At 40.9% G+C, this 23,188-nt stretch overlaps 1 long non-coding RNA gene across 1 annotated transcript in view; it reads left to right on the top strand.

Annotated features, from left to right (window-relative positions):
• LOC130303454 (uncharacterized) overlaps window positions 1–22,983 on the top strand; it is a 36,883-nt gene extending 13,900 nt beyond the window's left edge. Inside the window, exon 3 of the long non-coding RNA XR_008853527.1 lies at window positions 22,953–22,983. This is a non-coding gene — a long non-coding RNA (uncharacterized LOC130303454). The remainder of the gene's footprint in view (window positions 1–22,952) is intronic.
• Window positions 22,984–23,188: the final 205 nt, after the last annotated feature.

Here is a 23,188-nt window from a genome sequence, read left to right as displayed (position 1 = left end):
CCAGAAAATAAATATTTGTTGGTCAAAATTGAAAAAAAAAAACAAAACACCATTTTGTAGTTTTTGGGGGCTTCCGATTCTATGCAGTGCACTTTTCAGTAAAATTGACACCATATCTTTATTCTGTAGGACCATACGGTTGTAAGGATACCTAATTAATATAGGTTTTATTTTATTTTACTACTTATAAAAAATTAAAACTACATGCACCAAAATTAGTATGTGTAAAATTGTCATTTTCTGACTCCTATAACTTTTTTATTTTTCCATATACAGGGATGTATGATGACTAATTTAAAAAAAAAATTATAGGTAAAATTTTTGTTTTAATGGGACTTTTTGATCGCTTTTCATACCTTTTTTTAGGGCATACAAAGTGACCAAAATACGCAATTTTAGACGTTGGAATTATTTTACGTGTACGCCATTGACCGTGCAGTTTAATTAACATTGTATTTTTATAGTTCGGACATTTACGCACTCAGTGATACCACATTTTTTTTTATTTACATAGTTTTTTTATGTGAAAATGTGGTCATTCAAACTTTTATTAGGGAAGGGGTTAAAGCACATTGATTAACTTTTTTTAAACTTTTTTTTGGGGGGGACTAGCATTGATCAGTGTTATCGGTGCTCTGCTTCTCCAGCCTGGATCGGACGGCAGGAAGCAAGATAAGAAGCTTCCTGTTGTCCTCTCAGCTGTTCGGCATGACGCAATTTCACTACGGTGGTCCTGAACAGATCGGCGCTGTCCGGTATTAGTTGCAGGTCCTGGTTGCTGATAGCAATCAGGACCTGCCGGTTCTGAAGCACGCTCAGCCCATAAATAAACATCCTGCATCATTAAGGGGCTAAATCTAAGCTTATAGATAATATAGGGATTTTTGTCTTTCTACATGGAGTGATTGATCAGATGGAATTTATTTTAACATCTATCTACATCCCACCACTGTTCTCTTTATGAATTCTTATCATACTACTAAACTTTGCAAATTCAAAAATAGATCCCCTTTTTTAAAAGTGGGGATCTCATTCTAGTTATTAATAAAGAATTGGATAGAAGGGGCCATACTAAGCAGGCACTTACAAATTTGATAACCTTAACACAATTTAGAATAAGCTGGGCTCTTTTCTCTGAGGTTAAGCCCAAAATAAGCAGTTTTTGCTTGTAAAAATGAATTCCTTGAAGATGGCAAGCCAATTAGATTTCTGGCAAATTTAGTTAAAGGGGCACTCCGGTGCTTACACATCTCATCCCCTATCCAAAGGATAGGGGATAAGATGCCTGATCGAGGGAGTCCCGCAGCTGGGGACACCCGCGATCATGCACACGGCACCCCTTTTGTAATCAGTCCCCTGAGCGTGTTCGCTCCGGGTCTGATTACGGTCAACTGCCGGGCCGCAGACTGATTACAAACGGGGTGCTGCGTGCATGATCACGGGCGTCCCCAGCTGCGGGACTCCCGCGATCAGGCATCTTATCCCCTATCCTTTGGATAGGGGATAAGATGTGTATGCACCGGAGTACCCCTTTAAGGCACAAGAGGGAAGAAAACAAATTGCTAACATTCAAATGAGCAATGGTAAAATTACTCATGACTCCAGTGAAATTATACCATTCAGATCTGAGAGCATCAGAAGATGACTTGACTAAATTTTTTGGTAGTTTGTCCCAAAAATTACAGTGGAAGAAAAAAAAAGGTCAGAGGCTTCTATATCTATGGAAGACATAAGAGAAGTAATATTGAGAGCCCCAGAAAAATTTGTTCCAACCCCAGATCAATTATCAGAATATTTTCTAATACAGAGCTATGTTAAAATAAAGATCCATATTTCAGCCATTCAGCCTCCATTGTCTTTTGTGTCAAGTTATGCTCTGTTTATATACTCTATTAGAGAGAATTCTGACAAAATGGTAAACATTTTTTTATGTATGTTTCTGTTTGGGATACCAGCTGTTTCATAAATATCATCCAATCAAAATGTGTTTTTCACTGATTTTTATTTGTCATTTTCTCGTGTATACTAATTGGGTGAATGGTGCTGGTGGTTCATGACAAATGTTGTTTCCACATTAATGTGAAGAATATAATAAATAGACGGTGTCTATTGATGACATGGTAAATAGTGTTGAGCGTGAATATTCGAAATGCGAATTTTCACAGCAAATATGGGCACTTAGTGATTTCGCAAATATATAGAATATAGTGATATATATTCATAATAACGAATATTCATTTTTTATGCTAATTTACGCGAATTTTTATGCAAATATTTATGCGAATATCGGCACTTCAAGACTGGACACTGATCCCTCCCTTCTTTTAGGTGAAAGATATAATTGTGCATGAAATGCAAATTTTGATTACGAATTTTCGCATACAAAAAAAAAGAGAACAAACATAGCGAATATGCAAGTTTCGCGAACATAGGACGAATATTGGTCCATATATTTGCAAAATATCGCAAATTCGAATTTTGCCCCTGCCGCTCACCACTAATTGGTAAATAAGATAACAAAGGATACACTAAATATGTTTTCTGGGTTGTTACTATCTGTACATATGATGTATGGTCTGTTGTCTACATGGAATCGTATTCTAACCTAAACTGGTCATACACTGTATTTTTGGATGTACTTCATTGTAAAAGAAAGATGCATCTGTAAAATAGCAGAAAATTATTTTTAGGCTGGGTTCACACACAAATTTTTGCTTAAATTTTATGAACTGATTTTCCTGGAAAATGCGGAAAGACTTTATTTTGCGGTCCCATTTTCAGGGGTTATTCAGCGCATAAAATATAATATGTAGTAAATTTTTTACTGTGTCTCAGAATTAATGCACTCAACGCAAGTCCATAGGTAAGGAGGAAAAAACTAGAGTGCAAAACCAGAAAATGCTTGGTCCTTAAGGGGTTAAGAGAAAATTTCTGACCAGATTGTTTGGTTTGGTTTGCTCAACACTTTTTCTTATATTTGCTTTTTCAGAAATGCCATTGATCCCAATGGTGCAGGCAAGCACTACATGATACCATTAAATTCAGAGGCAATCCAAGGAAGCCTTATGCTGGATTTTCAATCTTCAACCACCACCAAAGAGAACAATGTATTTTATAAATCTTTGTTCTGGACACTACTGGGGATCCCATCTTACATCTTTCCACTTAACATGATATTCATACTTGTTACAATTATATATCATAAGTAGTGTTGAGCGGCATAGGCCATATTCAAATTTGCGATACTTCGCGAATATATGGACGAATATTTGTCAAATATTCGCTAAATTTGCATATTCGTAATATTCGTGTTTTATTTTCGCATATGCGAAAATCAGCATATACAAAAATCAGCATAAACGAAAATTTGCATATGCGAAAATTTGCATATGCACATTTTCGCATATGCGAAAATTCGCACGCCAGTTTCACACAGTAGTATTAGAGCCTTCTTTACTACACACAAGCTGGAAGCAGAGAGGGATGATCACTGTGATGTGTACTGTGAAAAAAAAAACGAATATTCGTAATTACGCTTTGCTAATATTCGAGAGCAACACTAATCATAATATAACTAAAATATGATATATATAATAGTGTAAAGTTAATTTCACTTTCATATTATCACAATCTTATCTGGGAGTTACATGTGATTCTATTGAAAAAATTTTTTTTCCTTTGTAGAGGATGGATTAAATAATTAAATGTTATATTGATGTTTCGTAGCAAAAAAATGTATGCCAATTTGTAAGACATTTCTAATTAGTTTTGTCAGAGAGAGAATGGATTATTTTGCTAGTAACCAATGGCCATTAGAGAGCTGGGATAATTGTCTGAATAATATTAAGTTGGCTACACTCTCTCTCGCATACAATTATCCAATTTCGAGTAATCTTTAGACTATATTATTCTCTCACCAGCTTATATAGGTTTAAAGGGGTACTCCGACCCTAATCATCTTATCCCCTATCCAAAGGATAGGGGATAAGATGTCTGATCACGGGGGTCCCGCCGCTGTTCTCACCGGAACCGTTGGAGGGTCTGAGTCGCGACTCTGGGAACGGAAGTCCGTGACATCAGGACTCCGCCCCCGTGTGACGTCACGCCCGTACCCTCAATGCAAGTCTATTGGAGGGGGCGGACTTCCGTTCCCGGAGTCGCGATTCCCGGAGTCGAGACTCAGACCCTCCAGCGGTTCCGGTGAGAACACAGGTGGGTGCCGCATGCAATAATCCGGGGGTCCCCAGCGGCGGGACCCCCACAATCAAACATATTATCCCCAATCCTTTGGATAGGGGATAAGATGTCTAGGGTGGGAGTACCCCTTTAAATACAAAGAAAATTCTTGTTGTCCAAAATGTGGTATTGACAAAGCCGATTTGATCCATATGGTTTGGGCCTGTTGTAAGCTCCAAGATTTTTGGCTAGCAATAGAAGATAGAATTAAGGTAAAAACTGGCCTGATAGATTTTAAGATTGATTTGTTGGCAGTGCTCGGTGATATTAACAGTCAGAATGGTAGGGGGATGTTAGTTATTCAGCTCTTTCTTTGCTCATTCTTTGTAAATGGTTGGGTGTGGAGGGGCCATGTGTGGAAGAGTGGGAGGGTATTATTAAGAAGATTCAGCAGTATGAAACTAAAGTAGCAAAAAAATCTAAGAAGGGTCTGATAATTTTCAAAGTATGGGGTTGTTGGAAAAGTCGAGAATTGATTTGTTCTGGAATTTTTGTGGAATAACCTGCACCCAACTACTCCTTTTGATTATTGTGTTATATTTTTTTGCTGCAATAACTCAGTAATTAAGTTATTTGCTTCATAGAAATCAATTGTATATTTGTAAAATGTTATAAATAATAAAATAAATGTAAAAATTAAATAAAAAAAAGGAAAGAGAACAACCTGAACAAAACAACTAAATAAGAATTAACAAACAGAATGACTTTGAGAAACTTGTGGGAAAGTTATACAATGCCTAAGACTTTTAAGGTAGTTTTACATTTTTAACCCCTTAAGGACTCAGGGTTTTTCCGTTTTTGCTCTTTCGTTTTTTCCTCCTTACCTTTTAAAAATCATAACCCTTTAAATTTTCCACCTAAAAATCCATATTATGGCTTATTTTTTGCGTCGCCAATTCTACTTTGCAGTGACATTAGTCATTTTACCCAAAAATGCACGGCGAAACGGAAAAAAAAATCATTGTGCAACAAAATCGAAAAAAAAAACCCATTTTGTAAGTTTTGGGGGCTTCCGTTTCTACGCAGTGCATATTTAGGTAAAAATTACACCTTATCATTATTCTGTAGGTCCATACAGTTAAAATGATACCCTACTTATATAGGTTTGATTTTGTCGCACTTCTGGAAAAAATCATAACTACATGCAGGAAAATTTATACGTTTAAAAATGTCATCTTCTGACCCCTATAACTTTTTTATTTTCCATGTACGGGGTGGTACAAGGACTCATTTTTTGCGCCGTGATCTGAAGTTTTTATCGGTATGATTTTTGTTTTGATCTGACTTTTTGATGACTTTTTATTCATTTTCTAATGTTATAAAAAGTGACCAAAAATGCGCTTTATTTGACTTTGGAATTTTTTTGCGCGTACGCCATTGACCGTACAGCTTAATTAATTATATATTTTTATAGTTTGGACATTTACGCACGCGGCGATACCACATATGTTTTTTTTTTTTTTTTTTACACTGTTTTATTTTTTTTATGGGAAAAGGGGGGTGATTCAAACTTTTATTAGGGAAGTGGTTAAATGACCTTTATTAACACTTTTTTTAAAAATTTTTTTGCAGTGTTATAGGTCCCATAGGGACCTATAACACTGCACACACTGATCTCTCATCCTGATCACAGGCGTGTATTAACACGCCTGTGATCAGCATTATCGGCGCTTGACTGCTCCTGCCTGGATCTCAGGCACGGAGCAGTCATTCGTCGATCGGACACCGAGGAGGCAGGTAAGAGCCCTCCCGGTGTCCGATCAGCTGTTCGGGACGCCGCGATTTCACCGCGGCGGTCCCGAACAGCCCGACTGAGCAGCCGGGATACTTTCAGTTTCACTTTAGAAACGGCGGTCAGCTTTGACCGCCGCTTCTAAAGGGTTAATACTGCACATCGCCGTGATCGGCGATGTGTGGTATTAGCCGCGGGTCCCGGCCATTGATTAGCTCTGGGACTGACGCGGTATGATGCGAGATCGCGGCGCGATCCCGCTTCATATCGCGGGAGCCGGCGCAGGACGTAAATATACGTCCTGCGTCGTTAAGGGGTTAATGTTACTTTGATTTTTTGATTTATGTCCAGTTACTCTTTCATAAGGATCTATATGCCAAAATGAACTATCTTACTAAAATAGCTTGATTATTTTCAATTCATCTCTTTCCATTTATATTTTGTTCATGTGACCATGTTACCATGAAGCCTGTGCTATTGATATCACAAAATAGCACAGTTTCCATGAATAACATTGTTTTTTTATGAAGGCACAGATAGAAGTAAAAAAATACAGCAGCACACTGCAAATGCTTTGGATAAGGGATAATATGTCTAAGCGCCGGAATACCCCTTTAATGCTATATTTGTCCCTTAATTTTATTGTTTACTTCGACCTCCATTCTTGGGGTTGCCCTGCTACATATTCTGATTTTAATATTGTTCTATGCTTAAAAAGATAAAATATTGCTTTGGCAGGAATAAAACATGTAAAATTTGACCAACCATATGATGTAAAATAAGAAGGCATGAGTCCTTGAGATCAGTTCACCTTATTGCTACCAGTCTAGTTGTGAGTCTCACAATCTGTAATGGAGGTCATTATTCAGAACAGAAACTGTGACCACTCTGTGGCTATGTTGCCTAATATGCAGGAAGCTGCAATGCATAGTGTATTCTGAAACCTTTTCTAGAATTAACATTTTCAGCAATTTTTGCTACAGTTGTTCTTTGGGATTGGAATGGAAAGGTTACCCTTCCTTGGACCACTTTTCCCAACACTACATACCAGGAACATCTCCAACACATTTTCTGTTTTGGAGAAGTATAGCTAAAATTCAAGTTTTAATACATTAGTAATGAATTGCATTTCCACTTTGTAAATTTATGATATACATTCGCTTACATATACATTTAAGGTTCTTAACACACAGCTAGTATCCAGATATATGCATAGTAAATATAGCAGTAACGTCATTTAAAATAACCAGTATGTTAAATGTTAGTGTTAATAGGTATCATTAACATATGTTAAATGTTAGTGTTAATAGGTATCATTAACATCAAGCTATTTACAGATATAGCAAACCTTACTTACATTTTTCGTGCATTAACTTTAGGAATACAGACCAATATCATAACTAGTTGCACAAATATAAGATTAATATTCTGCTTCTTTTACTGGCCATATCTTGATCCTTGGTGCATTAGGATATCCTGACATAACACATTACTGTGTCGGTTTAATGTACTCAAGATAATCATTGCTAAATCCTGTGGTTTTAGTGTCATCGCTGATCAATACTTTTACTATACATGCAAATGTAAGGTTCCTTGTTCAATTTTCTATGAAATGATGTGAATCTGTCTGCCGCAAAAAGACAACCTTCTCAGAAAGGATCTAACACTAGGCAGGCTCACCTATGGTCAAGATCTCAAAAATGAACCCATCACAGGTAGGATCCTAACATTGCAAAATGAAAATCTGTGCCCCATATACAAATTAAACAGCATAAATATGTAGGTGTAAGTTGGAGTAGCTGCAACCTGAAAGCAAGCACACACAAAAAAATAAATAAATAAAAAAATAAATAAATACAGCAGCACACCACAAACAAGATATGCATATATGGATTGTTTTGAATTGCATTTCCACTTTGTAAATTTATGATATACATTCACTTACATATACATTTAAGGTTCTTAACACACAGCTAGTATCCAGATATATGCATAGTAAATATAGCAGTAACGTCATTTAAAATAACCAGTATGTTAAATGTTTATGGGAAATTTAACAAAACCTGTGTACCAATCAGTGTAATGTTTGTTTATCTGTATTTTGCATTTTTCTGCTTTGGGTCCTGTTCAGACATTATGTTTATGTCTGAACAGTTTCTGTCTTTATTCTCCTTGGTTTGGGAAGAGTTAACCTTTCAGACCTTCAGCACTGAGAGGGTATATAAGGCCTCTTCAGGTGCTGCTCTGGGCTGGTAAATATAGGTGTGGTTAATACTCTGACCATGATTGCATTATGTTCACTATGTCTGTCTGAGCACATGTATCCTGAGTTTTAACCATAGATATCTGTCCTATGTGACATCTAGATTTTAGCCTGCTTTATTTTAGTACATTTGTCAGGTTTTAGTATTCTTGTATTGTTCATTCTGCATATGCTTTGTGTTTCCTGAGTCAGTATTCACACTGTGGGTTTGTCAGTTCTGTTTTGACCCTTGTTGGAGCCTGGATCTCCTAGGATAGAATCCTGTTCTGAGTCTTGTGCTAATCCATCTATCTAGGAGTGAGTTAGCCTTGTGTCTGTACCCGTGTTTGCTTATATTTAGGATTTTTGTTTCCTCCTGGGCTAGCATCATGTTCACACTGTGGAGTGTGCCTGTTAGCTAGGAACTTGTTTGGCTTTAGTACTGATGTCCCTACATGATTGGAGTGGGGTGTCTAGGGTGTTTCTTGTTCGGAGCCCAGTGTGACACAACTTGTCTACTGAGGAAGGGGTCGGATTAAGTACCCTGAAACATGTCTACAGCTTTGTGTAATCTGAATCAAGCACAAAAAAGATGCACTTCTATTTGATCACAATCTACATCAAAGCCGGCTTAAATCAACTGAAGCTATCTGCCTACCACACCTGGGTCTCCGTTCCATGTATTAGACGCGCTGTCTGCTGGTCTGTTTGAGCCACGAGATCCTCGTACATCAACTGGTGGTCTGTATTTGGGAGTATTGAAACATAAGTCCACGAGTTCCACCTGCTGGAGCCTCCTGCCGGAGCTCGAATCCAGAGACAGCTCGTGAGTTACCGTTCCATCCAGTGCATACAGAGCCTGCTACTGCAGACACCTAGAGGACTTCAATGCCCGTACCATTCCAACAGCCGCAGGACTTCATTCTCGGTCCGTCGCTGCACGGGACCAGCGGCCGGAGACCCGGTGAGATATAACAACATAACACACTGTAGGCGGCTAATTACAGTCATCTGAGAGACTAACCAGTATCTATTATGTTTTCACCGTTCAGCAACATATGCTGAACTATTTAATTTTGCCAGAGTATTTCAAAGTGCTGGTTAATCAAAATTGCCGGATTAGCAGATAATACCACCATTGCAAACGTGATATAACCATCATTAGCAGTGTTTTATTTTTACCATTAGGGCCCAATGGTAAAACATATAGTCAAGTAGTGCAACATTCTAATCATTTTATTCCATATTTTACTTATTTTTTATTTCATTTATGATAATTTGTTTTATGATTGTCTAATAAATTTTATACATTTGTCTCATACAAACTGTCTCCAACTATCGTCATTGTGTACCATATGGTATGGTGAGGTCCTTGAGGTGTGGTTAATACAATTTATTTCAGATTTGTAAATGACTTCTATTTAAAAATCTTAATCCTTCTAGTACTTATCAGTTGCTGTGTGCTCCACAGGAAATTCTTTTCTTTTGGAAATTCTTTTCAGTCTGACCACAGTGCTCTCTACTGACACCTTTGTCCATTTTGGGAACTGTCCAGAGCAGGAGCAAATCCCCATAGCAAACCTTTCCTGTTCTGGACAGTTCCTAACATGGACAGAGGTGTCAGCAGAGGGCACTGTGGTCAGACAGAAAATAAATTCAAAAAGAAAAGAACTTCCTCTGCAGTATACAGCAGCTGATAAGTACAGGAAGGATTAAGATTTTTAAATAGAAGTCATTTACAAATCTGTTTAACATTCTGACACTAGTTGTTATTAAAAAAAAATAGTTTTCCACTGGAGTACCCTTTTAACATTGCAGACATACCAATGCATGCCTGCTCATTTATATTATTTTGTTTGTATATATTCAGCAACTGAGAGTTTTACATTGTAGTGCAGTGGTCTCAAACTATGGCCCTCCCGATGTTGCAAAACTTCAACTCCCAGCATGCTTAGACAAGCTATGGCCCTCCAAATGTTGCAAAACATCAACTCCTAGCATGCTCGGACAGTTGTCCGAGCATGCTAGGAGTTGATGTTTTGCAACATCTGGAGGGCCATAGTTTGAGAACACTGTTGTAGATGGAAACCTAGATAGCTGATCATTTTGTATGATTTATATTTAAAATTCCTATAAAATATTTAAAAACAGAGTAAATAAAAATGTACCTTTGTAGAAACACGACCTTCTAAATGTTTGCTGTATTCAGTGTTACTAAGCCAGATAAGAAAAAAGACTTCTGGAATTATTACACAGGATTTGAGACAAACTAAAAATATATTTATGTATTGTTATAGAAGTAATTGGTTGTTTTAGGATTCCTTTGTTACTAAAGATTTTTAAGGATTTGCTAGGAGGCCAAGAGGACTTAAAATGCTTTGTACAAACGGCTCAAATTTGTTTGGATCAATGTCTTTAACAATGAGTTCGTAGAATAATAACTCTTCATTTTTATAACTTTTGAACAAAACAACAAAAAATAGATAAGGAAAGGTCTAATCACTTGAAACCATGAAATCCTAAAATGGATTAAAAGCAAAAACAAACTCAATTTAGAAGGCAGAAATGCATGCAAACCCAAGTTGTTGTCACTGAGGTTTTATGATGTCAATCCCTAAGTACAAAGGCTAATGCCTGTTAAGTCCTTGTACGCCGAATAGAAGTGAAAATACAGAAAAAAAGACAGAAACAGGATAAACTAGATACAGTTCAGAAAGACATTACAAAATGAAGTATATTTTGCTTTGGAGAAAGAACAACTAATGAAATGCGAATGTGTAATTGTTTTGTGCACCTCTTCCACATTTCAGTTATGTTCTCCTAGTAAACATAAAAAGCCATAGAGAATGCTATGTACTTTTATACCTGCGCTTTTAATTTAGACTAGATGCTTTTATAAACCATTGTATTCCTAAAGGCCCTAAATTGCTTTTGTTTATAACAAGATATTTTTATATTTCGATGCAGGTCACATATGTGCAATGTAATTGTGATGCACTTGAAGTCACCTTCTTGGGTTTGACTAAATTTGTGTGAAACCAGACAAATTAAAAAAAGCGGTAGCAGCTTTTCATTCAATTTGTATACACCAGGAGCCATAGTTGAAAGCTGTGAACTGTAATTTGGCAAGCATGCTTCATAAAGATGAATATAAGCCGAAAGACGCTTTCAAAAAGAATAAACCATTCTTTCAGTTAACTGTTTTCTTTATCAAAATGCAAATAAAAAAGATACTACTTTCCCACAGCAAACAAATTGCTGACAACCTCCTTTTTTTTTCTAGATAATTAAAAGAAAAAATAAAATAAAATAAATAAATACAAGAACAGCCAAATGTGTAGTGTGTAAACTAAAAGGCTGTGACTGCGCATATTCTGTAAGTTCATGTACTGGACATAAAAATCTTTTTGAATATATGTTCTGTATGTTTATATACATAAAAAACAAAACATTTTGAATATATGTTCTGTACATTCATATACATACAAAATGTTTGACTATATGTTCTGTATGTTGATATACATGCAAATATTTTGAACATAAAATGGAGTTACAGTATATGGACAAAAATAAATGGACACCAAAACATTACACATACAGGAACTTTTAGGGCTTCCCTTTTTATATTCACAGGCATTATTATGGATAGGGATGAGCGAATCAAATCTGACAAATCCGAATTTGTTATGAATTTCAGGAAAAATTCAATTCGCAACGAATGTGAATATCGCCGCAATTTGATTGCGCAAATCGATTCATTAAACTCCATTTAGTGCAGTCCAGGCTCCAGGGTATCTAAAATGGCGGATCCACATGTGAGAACATGGGGCAAGGAATCCTGGGATGGCGAGAACAAGGGTCGGCGGGATGACCCTGAATCACATTCAGCATGCAGCCTATCAGCAGCCAGCCACCCCTGTGATGTCATAGCCCTATATAATTGGCAGCCATCTTGCGGCCAGTAACTTCAGCCTTTTATTGCTGAGAGAGAGAGAGAGAGAGAGAGAGAGAGAGACAGCGCTGTGTGCTGCACAGAAAAGCATTTTTACAACAGCGATTCACCTCCAAGTCACATCAACGTTCTATTACAGAGAGGGACATGGAGCAGTGTGTTGCACAGAAAAGTTTTTTACAGCAGAAATTCATCTCAAGCCCAAATCCAGCCTAGAAGCACTGATAGGGAAGGGAGAGAGATTGAGAGAGAAAGTGCAATTTTGGGTTTAGTACACAGCGATTGTGTGCTGCAGCACTGGTGTGTACTGCTGGTGTTGTACACAAATACTGTTTTAAGCGCACTGGGGCGCATTGTCCTCCCCTCATAAGTGCATACCACATACGTACATCTCAGAAGTCTACTATTTTGTTCCTGTTAACCCCTTAAGGACCAGGCCATTTTATACCTTAAGGACCGGAGCGTTTTTTGCAATTCTGACCACTGTCACTTTAAACATTAATAACTCTGAAATGCTTTTAGTTATCATTATGATTCTGAGATTGTTTTTTCGTGACATATTCTACTTTAACTTAGTGGTAACATTTTATGGTAACTTGCATCCTTTCTTGGTGAAAAATCCCAAAATTTGATGAAAAAAATGAAAATTTTGCATTTTTCTAACTTTGAAGCTCTCTGCTTGTAAGGAAAATGGATATTCAAAATATATTTTTTTGGGGTTCACATATACAATATGTCTACTTTATGTTTGCATCATAAAATTTATGAGTTTTTACTTTTGGAAGACACCAGAGGGCTTCAAAGTTCAGTAGCAATTTTGAAATTTTTCACAAAATTTTCAAACTCACTATTTTTCAGGGACCAGTTCAGTTTTGAAGTGGATTTGAAGGGCCTTCATATTAGAAATGCCCCATAAAAGACCCCATTATAAAAACTACACCCCCTAAAGTATTCAAAAAAACATTCAGTAAGTGTATTAACCCTTTAGGTGTTTCACAGGAATAGCAGCAAAGTGAAGGAGAAAATTCAAAATCTTCATTTTTTACACTCGCATGTTCTTGTAGACCCAATTTTTGAATTTTTGCAAGGGGTAAAAAGGAGAAAATTTTTACTTGTATTTGAAACCCAATTTCTCTCGAGTAAGCACATACCTCATATGTCTATGTTAATTGTTCGGCGGGCGCAGTAGAGGGCTCAAAAGGGAAGGAGCGACAAATGGTTTTTGGGGGGCATGCCGCATTTAGGAAGCCCCTATGGTGCCAGGACAGCAAAAAAAAACACATGGCATACCATTTTGGAAACTAGACCCCTCAGGGAACGTAACAAGGGGTAAAGTGAACCTTAATATCCTACAGGTGATTCACGACTTTTGCATATGTAAAAGAAATATATATTTTTTTTACCTAAAATGCTTGTTTTCCCAAAAATTTTACATTTTTAAAAAGGGTAATAGCAGAAAATACCCCCCAAAATTTGAAGCCCAATTTCTCCCGATTCAGAAAACACCCCATATGGGGGTGAAAAGTGCTCTGCTGGCGCACTACAGGTCTCAGAAGAGAAGGAGTAACATTTGGCTTTTTGAAAGCAAATTTTGCTCTGGGGGCATGCCGCATTTAGGAAGCCCCTATGGTGCCAGAACAGCAAAAAAAAAACACATGGCATACCATTTTGGAAACTAGACCCCTCGGGGAACGTAACAAGGGGTAAGGTGAACCTTAATACCCTACAGGTGTTTCACGACTTTTGCATATGTAAAAAAATATATTTTTTTTTTACCTAAAATGCTTGGTTTCCCAAAATTTTTATAATTTTAAAAAGGGTAATAGCAGAAAATACCCCCCAAAATTTGAAACCCAATTTCTCCCGATTCAGAAAACACCTCGCATGGGTGTGAAAAGTGCTCTGCTGGCGCACTACAGGTCTCAGAAGAGAAGGAGTCACATTTGGCTTTTTGAAAGCGAATTTTGCTCTGGGGGCATGCCGCATTTAGGAAGCCCCTATGGTGCCAGGACAGCAAAAAAAAAACACATGGCATACCATTTTGGAAACTAGACCACTCGGGGAACGTAACAAGGGGTAAATTGAACCTTAATACCCTACAGGTGTTTCACGACTTTTGCATATGCAAAAAAATATATATTTTTTTTACCTAAAATGCTTGTTTTCCCAAAAAATTTACATTTTTTAAAAGGGTAATAGCAGAAAATACCCCCCAAAATTTGAAGCCCAATTTCTCCCGAGTACGGTGATACCCCATATGTGGCCCTAAACTGTTGCCTTGAAATACGACAGGGCTCCAAAGTGAAAGCGCCATGCGCATTTGAGGCCTAAATTAGGGACTTGCATAGGGGTGGACATAGGGGTATTCTACGCCAGTGATTCCCAAACAGGGTGCCTCCAGCTGTTGTAAAACTCCCAGCATGCTTGGACAGTCAACGGCTATCTGGCAATACTGGGAGTAGTTGTTTTGCAACAGCTGGAGGCTCCGTTTTTTAAACAGTGGCGTACCAGACGTTTTTCATTTTTATTGGGGAGGGGAGGGGGGCTGTGTAGGGGTATGTGTATATGTAGTGTTTTTTACTTTTTATTTTATTGTGTGCTAGTGTAGTGTTTTTAGGGTACAGTCGCACGGGCGGGGGGTTCACAGTAGTTTCTCGCTGGCAGTTTGAGCAGAAATTTTGCCGCACCTCAAACTTGCAGCCGGATAGTTACTGTAATCCTCCGCCCATGTGAGTGTACCCTGTACATTCACATTGGGGGGGGGGGGGGGGGACATCCAGCTGTTGCAAAACTACAACTCCCAGCATGTACGGTCTATCAGTGCATGCTGGGAATTGTAGTTTTGCAACAGCTGGAGGCACACTGGTTGTGAAACACCGAGTTTGGTAACAAACTCAGTGTTTTGCAACCAGTGTGCCTTCAGCTGTTGCAAAAGCTACAACCCCCAGCATGTACGGACAGCGGAAGGGCATGCTGGGTGTTGTAGTTATGCAACAGCTGGAGGCATACTACTTTGGCTGGGGATGCTGGGGATTGTAGTTATGCAACAGCTGGAGACACACTGGTTTGCTACTTAACTCAGTGTGCCTTCAGCTGTTGCAAAACTACAACTCTCAGCAGTCACCGACAGCCAACGGGCATGCTGGGAGTTGTAGTTATGCAACCACCAGATGCACCACTACAACTCCCAGCATGCACTTTAGCTGATTGTGCAAGCTGGGAGTTGTAGTTACACAACAGCTGAAGGTACACTTTTCCATAGAAAGAATGTGCCTCCAGCTGTTGCAAAACTACAAGTCCCAGCATGCCCATAAGGGCATGCTGGGAGTTGTGGTGGTCTGTCTCCTGCTGTTGCATAACTACAGCTCCCAGCATGCCCATTTTGCATGCTGGGAGCTGTTGCTAAGCAACAGCAGGAGGCTGTCACTCACCTCCAACGATCCTCGCCGCACAGGTCAGTCCCTCGTCGTCTCCGCCGCGGCCGTCGCTCCTGGGGCCCCAATCCCAACAGGGGCGCCGGGGATCGGGGTCCCCAGCACCCGGGGTGCACGTCCCGCACCCGCTCACGTCCTCCGGAAGAGGGGCGGAGCGGGTTGCGGGAGTGACACCCGCAGCAGGCGCCCTGATTGGTTGGCCGGTAATCCGGCCGACGAATCAGGGCGATCGTGAGGTGGCACCAGTGCCACCTCACCCCTGCTGGCTCTGGCTGTTCGGGGCTGTCTCTGACGGCCCCGATCAGCCAATAATTCCGGGTCACCGGGTCACTGGAGACCCGATTGACCCGGAATCCGCCGCAGATCGCTGGACTGAATTGTCCAGCGATCTGCGGCCATCGCCGACATGGGGGGTCATAATGACCCCCCTGGGCGATATGCCCCGATGCCTGCTGAACGATTTCAGCAGGCATCGGGGACCGGCTCCGCTCCAGATGGTTGCGGGGGGCCGGTAAAACACATGACGTTCTCATACGTCATGTGTCCTTAAGGACTCGGAAATGGAGACGTATGAGAACGTCATGTGTCCTTAAGGGGTTAAAGGGTTTGTCCGGTGGCTCTTTTTTATAGTTATATGGTGCAAATCGTTATATTTAGCTTACCAGTTCTGTGCATTTCTTTTCCTTGTCTGGTGTTCTTTTGTAGTTATTTTAAAGTCTTCCCAGAAGATACTGTTTGTTACTGGCTTCCCGTGACTTGCCATGTTGTGAGTGCCACGTCACTTACTCAGCTGTGATGTTTTCTGCTGCACCTCCTCCCAGCTGCCGCTCTGCCCTGCCCCTCATGAATATGGTAATCACATTTGCACTTTTTTTTTTACTGAGTCATTGGTTGTGGCAGTCTTTGGCTAATGATCAGCCAATAGCTGTTCAGAACAGACTCTTCAGCACCTATCTTCTTACTTGTTTTCCGCATGTCTGTTCCTTGCCGTGCTGTGTCCCTAGCAACTGACTTACTTCTGAGCAGACTCCTATGGTGCTGAGAGACTACTACTAATCCCATCATGGAACAGGCTAGTTTCCATGATGGGAGTAGTAGTTCCGCAGCTGCTGGAGTCTGTCGTCGGCTGGGGAGGCTACATTAGTTTTTGTACTACTACCCCCATCATGGAACAGAGTCTGTTCTATGTTGGGGGTAGTAGCAGAGGGGCTGAAGAATTGATCGCACTGGGTCTCAATTCTGGCACCCAATGTGATCAGCAGTTATAAAGAAGGGAGCAAGCAGCATGCTGCGCTACTCTGCGATGCATATACTGTTTAAACTTTCATTTTTAAATCCCCCGCCGGGAGCCCTGAGGTAGTAGAACAGGAGTTCCTAAAATCGATGGCAGTAGCAGTCAATCAGTGCGGACTGTAGGTGGGAAAATCAGCTGCTCTTCATCAAGCATCCGGAGGATGTTAACCTGGCCACATGCAAGATGTGTCAGCAGAAGGTGAAGTGTTGCCAGGGTCCCAATGTTGGTACCACTGCCCTGTGCCAACATATGCAGCATCACCATAAAGCAGCCAGGGAGAACCGTGGCACGCAGCTCCCGGTTTCAGCAAGCCAAGGCTCTACCACCTCAGCCGAAGGGGGCTGTGTGTCAAACCCATCTTCTGTCGCTCCAGATGCTCCTGCTCCTCCTACTTCAAGTCAGTCATTCTGCCAGCAATCCATCGGAGCAGCTATATCCAAGAGACAACAGTATGCGCCCACTCATCCAACGGAGCAGAAGCTGAATGTTCTCCTGTCCAAGTTGCTGGTGGTGCAGTCCCTTTATTTTCAAGTGGTGGACTCTGCACCTTTCAGAGAACTGATGGCTTGTGCCGAGGTGGAGAGTCCCAAGTTGTCACTTCTTTGCGAAAAAGGCAGCACCGGTCATGCACAATTTTGTGGAACAGACGGTGGGTCAGTCCTTGAGCCTGTCGGTGTGTGCTAATGTGCATGGCAGTGCCGACGTGTGGAGCTGAAACTATGGTCAGGGACAATACATGTCCTTTAAGGCCCACTGGGGGAATGTGGTTCCTGCAGAGCCACAACAGCAACTTGGAAAGGTCATGCCGCTTCCGCCTCCACGCTCTCAGGCTGTTGGTCCTGTGACAGTGTGCGACTCCATCTCCTCATCCTCCATTGTGTCCCTCCAGCATACCATGTGTGCAGGGCACGGCGGTGTCACACTGTTCTTCACATGTTTTGCCTTGGTGAACGGAGTCACACAGGGGAGGAACTGCTAAAGGTCATTCATGAAGAAATCGAATAATGGCTTACTCCACAAAAACTGGAAATGGGAACAATAGTGACCAAAAACGGGAAGAAAATCTTGTCTGCGCTGCGACATGGAAGCCTGAGACATGCTTCCTACATGGCACATGTGGTCAATCTGGTTGTCAAGCGGTTCCTGAAGTGTCCCCCCCCCCCATCTGCAAGAATCCTAACAATGGGAAGGAAACTTTGCATGCACTTTAGACACTTTTACACCGCAAAGCACACCATCCTTGAACTGCAACATCAGAATGGTATCCCCCAACATAGTGTGGTTTGTGACGTTTCCACCCATTCCACCCACCATATGTTGGAACGACTATACGAACAGAGAAAAGCCATCACTGATTACTTGATGATGCAAGCGGATAGGGGGACCCCTGTGTAACTTCAATGTCACCAGTGGCAGCTCATACAGTGGGGATCAAAAGTTTGGGCACCCCAGGCACAAATTTGTATTAATGTGCATAAAGAAGCAAAGGAAAGATGGAAACATCTCCAAAAGGCATCAAATTACAGATTAGACATTGTTATAATATGTCAACAAAAGTTTGATTCCATCATTTACACTTTCAAAATAACAGAAAACAAAAAAATGGTATCTGCAAAAGTATGGGCACCCTGCAGAATTTATAGCATGCACTGCCCCCTTTACAAACATGAGACCTGCCAGTGTCATGGATTGTTCTCAATCATCATCTGGGAAGACCAGGTGATGTCAATCTCAAACGTTTTAAATGCCCAGACTCATCTGACCTTGCCCCAACAATCAGCACCATGGGTTCTTCTAAGCAGTTGTCTAGAAATCTGAAACTGAAAATAGTTGACGATCACAAAGCTGGAGAAGGCTATAGGCAGAAAGCCAAACATTTTCACATTTCAATATCCTCTGTTCGAAATCTAATTAAGAAATGGCAGTCATCGGGAACAGTGGAAGTTAAAGCTAGAGCTGGAAGACCAAGAAAAATATCAGACAGAACAGCTCGCAGGATTGTGAGAAAACCAATTCAAAACCCACATTTTGACTGCACAATCCCTCCAGAAAGATGTGGCAGACACTGGAGTTGTGGTACACCATTCCACTATAAAGAGATACTTGTACAAATATGGTCTTCATGGAAGAGTGATCAGAAGAAAACCTCTTCTACGTCCTCACCACAAAAATCAGTGTTTGAACTTTGCAAATGAACATATAGACAAGCCTGATGCATTTTGGAAACAAGTTCTGTGGACCAATGAGGTTAAAATAGAACTTTTTGGCCGGAATGAGCAAAGGTATGTTTGGAGAAGAAGGGGAACAGAATTTAATGAAAAGAACCTCTGTCCAACTGTTAAGTATGGGGGTGGATCAATCATGCTTTGGGGTTGTATTGCAGCCAGTGGCACAGGGAACATCTCACGAGTAGAAGGAAAAATGGATTCAATAAAATTTCAGCAAATTTTGGATGCTAACTTGATGCCATCTGTGAAAAAGCAGAAGTTAAAGAGAGGATGGCTTCTACAATTGGATAATGATCCTAAACACACCTCGAAATCCATGGGGGATTGCATCAAGAGGCATAAAATGAAGGTTTTGTCATGGCCTTCACAATCTCCTGACCTCAACATAATTGAAAATCTATGGATAGACTTTAAAAGAGCAGTGCGTGATAGACAGCCCAGAAATCTCAAAGAACTGGGAGACTTTTGTAAGGAAGAATGGGCAAAGATACCTCAAACAAGAATTTAAAAACTTTTGGGTGGCTACAAAAAGCGTTTACGAGCTGTGATACTTGCCAAAGGGGGCAGTACAAGATATTATCTCTGCAGAGTGTTCAAACTTTTGCAGACGCCATTTTTTTTTGTTTTCTGTTATTTTGGAAGTGTAAATGATGGAAATAAAATCTAATTTTTGTTGACATATTATAAGAATGTCTAATCTGTAATTTGATGCCTTTTGGAGATTTTTTCATCTTTCACCTTCTTTATGCACATTAATACAAATTTTTACCTGGGGTGCCCAAACTTTTGATCCCCACTGTATGTGACACCTGCCATTTGCTCAGGGCCTTTGAGGAAGCCACATTATTAGTCAGTCGCAAGGATTATGAGATTACTAACGTCATTCCACTGCTTCATCTACTACAACACATGTTGGAAATGATGGCTGGTAAGGGCACTGGAGACGTGGTGCCTACATCTCACAGCAACATGAGCCCTGTGGGGGCTGAACTGGAGGAGGAGAAGGAGGGGCACAGTGGAGCACAGTTTAGGTTTCGCGAGATCGGCGGTTTTTCTAGTCATCTGACAGGAGAGGAGGAGCAGGAGATGCTAGAGGAGCTAGTGGGTTATGAGGAAGGAGAGACAGAGGACCCAGACACACCGTGGCAGTATGCAGTGGAGATTTAGGCAGGGCGTCCCTCCGAGTCACTTGCAAAAATGGCACGATGCATGCTCACTTGCTTGCGTAGTGACAGCCGAATTGTCACCATTTGGCAGTGGGATCACTTCTGGCTCTCCACCTATTTGGACCCTTGCTACCGGCACAAAATGGGGGCCTTTTTTACACCCACTGAGAGGGAGGACAAACTGACCTACTACAGAGAAATCCTATGTAGTCAGTTGGCCGATGCCTATCTGCGCCATCGTCCATCCTCTCGCAGGTCTGACTCGGGGGGCCCTCGGCGCTCACCTTCCACTGCCATGGCTGCTGGGGAGGGGTGGGGTGGCAGGAGCAGTACCAGCTCCATCAGCAGCAGCCTGAGTCTACAGTTGCTGATGAGTAGCTTTCTTCACCTGCATAGTGAAGTGACTCATGAGCAGCAGGTAGACCTGGAGCAGGACCTAAACCAGAAGGTGGTGGACATGATTTGTGGCTATCAGAGTTTGCCCTGGAAAAGCTGTCCTGCCTGGTGCTTGATGCATCAGAGTAGATTGACCATGGTGCCACATCAACACTTCACAAATATGGATAGTGCTAAACATATTTAAGGTGCTGCTCCCCAGTTACAGACCACAATTAAGTGTAGAGTATATGCATTAGCTAAAACTTCACTTTTCTTAAGATAAAATATATGTTCCCCAATTTTTTTTTAAATCAAACAAAAGGAAAGGTGTACAAAAAATACCATGTGCCACCTACACCACCAAGTATTGATGTGATGCAAAGACCTTTAAAAGGTGGAAGGGAACAACGTATGGTCGATTGTAACTGGTGGGAGTAAAACTTCCCCTGTAAGGCCCTACTCTCACATTATTAATTCCCTTCTTGGCAAGTGTTACCCGCCCTAAAAAGGGCATCCCCACACAGGAACCTCTCCCTATTTCCCCCTAAAAAAACTGCCATTTCCCAGGGTTTTTAGGTGGAAATAGAGAGCTTTTCCTGTGTGGAGCCACCCATTTTAGGGTTAGTAACACTTGCCAAGAAGAGAATTAATTGGGCGAGAGTAGGACATTTTTACCCCCACCTACTACAGTGGACAATACGTTGTTTTCTTCCACCTTTTCAAGGAAAGTGTTACTCGTCTTAAAAAGGGTGGCCCCACAGAGGAACCTCATGCTGCCGCCAACTCCAGGCTGTGTAATTCAGCCACTATATGATCTCCTCATGCTGCCACCACTTCCGCGCTGTGTCATTCAGCCACTATCTGGTCTCCTCATGCTGCCGCCACTTCCACGCTGTGTCATTCAGCTACTATATGTCCTCCTCATGCTGCTGCAAACTCCAGGCTGTGTCATTCGGCCACTATATGCTGCTGCCAACTCCAGGCTGTGTCATTCAGCCTCTATGTAGTCTCCTCATGCTGCCGCCAATTCCAGGGTGCGTCATTCAGCCACGATATGTTCTCCTCATACTGCCACCACCTCCAGGCTTTGTCATTCAGCCACTAGAGGTCTCCTCATGCTGCCGCCACCTCGACTCTGTGTCATTCCGCCACTATATGGTCTCCTCATACTGATGCCACCTCCAGGCTCTGTCATTGTGCCCTCTGCAACAGTGATTGTAATAATGATGCCTCTGATCTGCATGTCATACTGAATAAGAGTATTATTTCACAAAACCAGCACACCCCCTATGCGTGTTACATCAAAGCAAAGTGTTCTACACCCTTATTGAGGCTCTCTGCATGCCAGAAATTGCTGTTTTTAATTGTAATCCACCACGAATAAATTCAGACCAAAAACCAATTTTGGGGAAAAATTTGGCGAATCGGCCAAATCAAATTTTTCAAAAATTCGCTCATCTCTAATTATGGAGTTGTTATCCCCTTTCCAGTAAGGCTGGGTTCACAGATATCAGGTGTCCTGCATAGCTTACCTCTGATGTTCACCGGTGGGAAACTGACGCTAGAACTGATTCCATTCATTTGAAGGAGACAGTTCACAATCATCCAGGGATCAGCTACTTATTCCCTATCCTGTGGATAGGGGGATTAGTTAATTTTGGTCACAGTACTCCTTTAAGGTCATTGAATGATGCCTTGAAACAGCTGATGCTGTATCTAAGTGTTCAATGTTTTTTTTTAACCAATCAACTAACCAACAATCAATTTGTTCATGCCCTCTAATACAGTAGACAGTATAAATGGCTTTCTTATAGAGCACTATCCCTTTAATTGTAAGCCCAGAACTGGTCTCTGCCCTGTTCTCCACTGATTGGTGCCAGGAAACAAATCCGATTCTGGCAACACAATTGTACAATGCCCAGCAAGTTCCGTGCATGAGCCCTTTTTTTTTTAATCAACAGGACTTGTACAGAGAGTGTGATACGGTACAGAACAGTAGTGGTCTCAAACTGTGGCCCTCTAGATGTTGCATAACTTCAACTCCCAGCATGCCCTGTCAGGGCATGCTGGGTGTTGAAGTTTTGCAACATCTTGAAGGCCACAGTTTGAGACCATTGACTTTCAGTGAGCTGCATCTTTCCACACCGATTTGTGCAGAACAGGGGAAAGACCTGTGGACTAAGGCATCAAAAAGCTATCATAATTTTAATGCCACATTTGAGGTTGAGATGTGTTTTGGGCTAGTTTTATGAGAAATCTCTAAAATAAAATATGTCATTATTTCCTTAAGGCTTCAATGTTAGATTGGCATCACTCAATGCAGGTGAGTGATATCCTTTTACTTTAATGCATTCAATGCCATGTTCACTGTATGTCTGTCATTTCAGCAATGAGCATTTGTAAAATGTCTCTTTATATTTAAGTAGCTTTTTAATTTTTTTAGAACAATTTAGTGAACTTCTGGACTGTTATAATTTCCAACCCAGCTGCAATCTTAATGAACACTCCCGGCAGTTTGCCAGCCTG

This window comes from Hyla sarda, chromosome 1 (genome assembly GCF_029499605.1).
Source record: "Hyla sarda isolate aHylSar1 chromosome 1, aHylSar1.hap1, whole genome shotgun sequence".
NCBI lineage: Eukaryota > Metazoa > Chordata > Amphibia > Anura > Hylidae > Hyla > Hyla sarda.
This window is presented reverse-complemented; position numbering and strand designations above follow the sequence as displayed.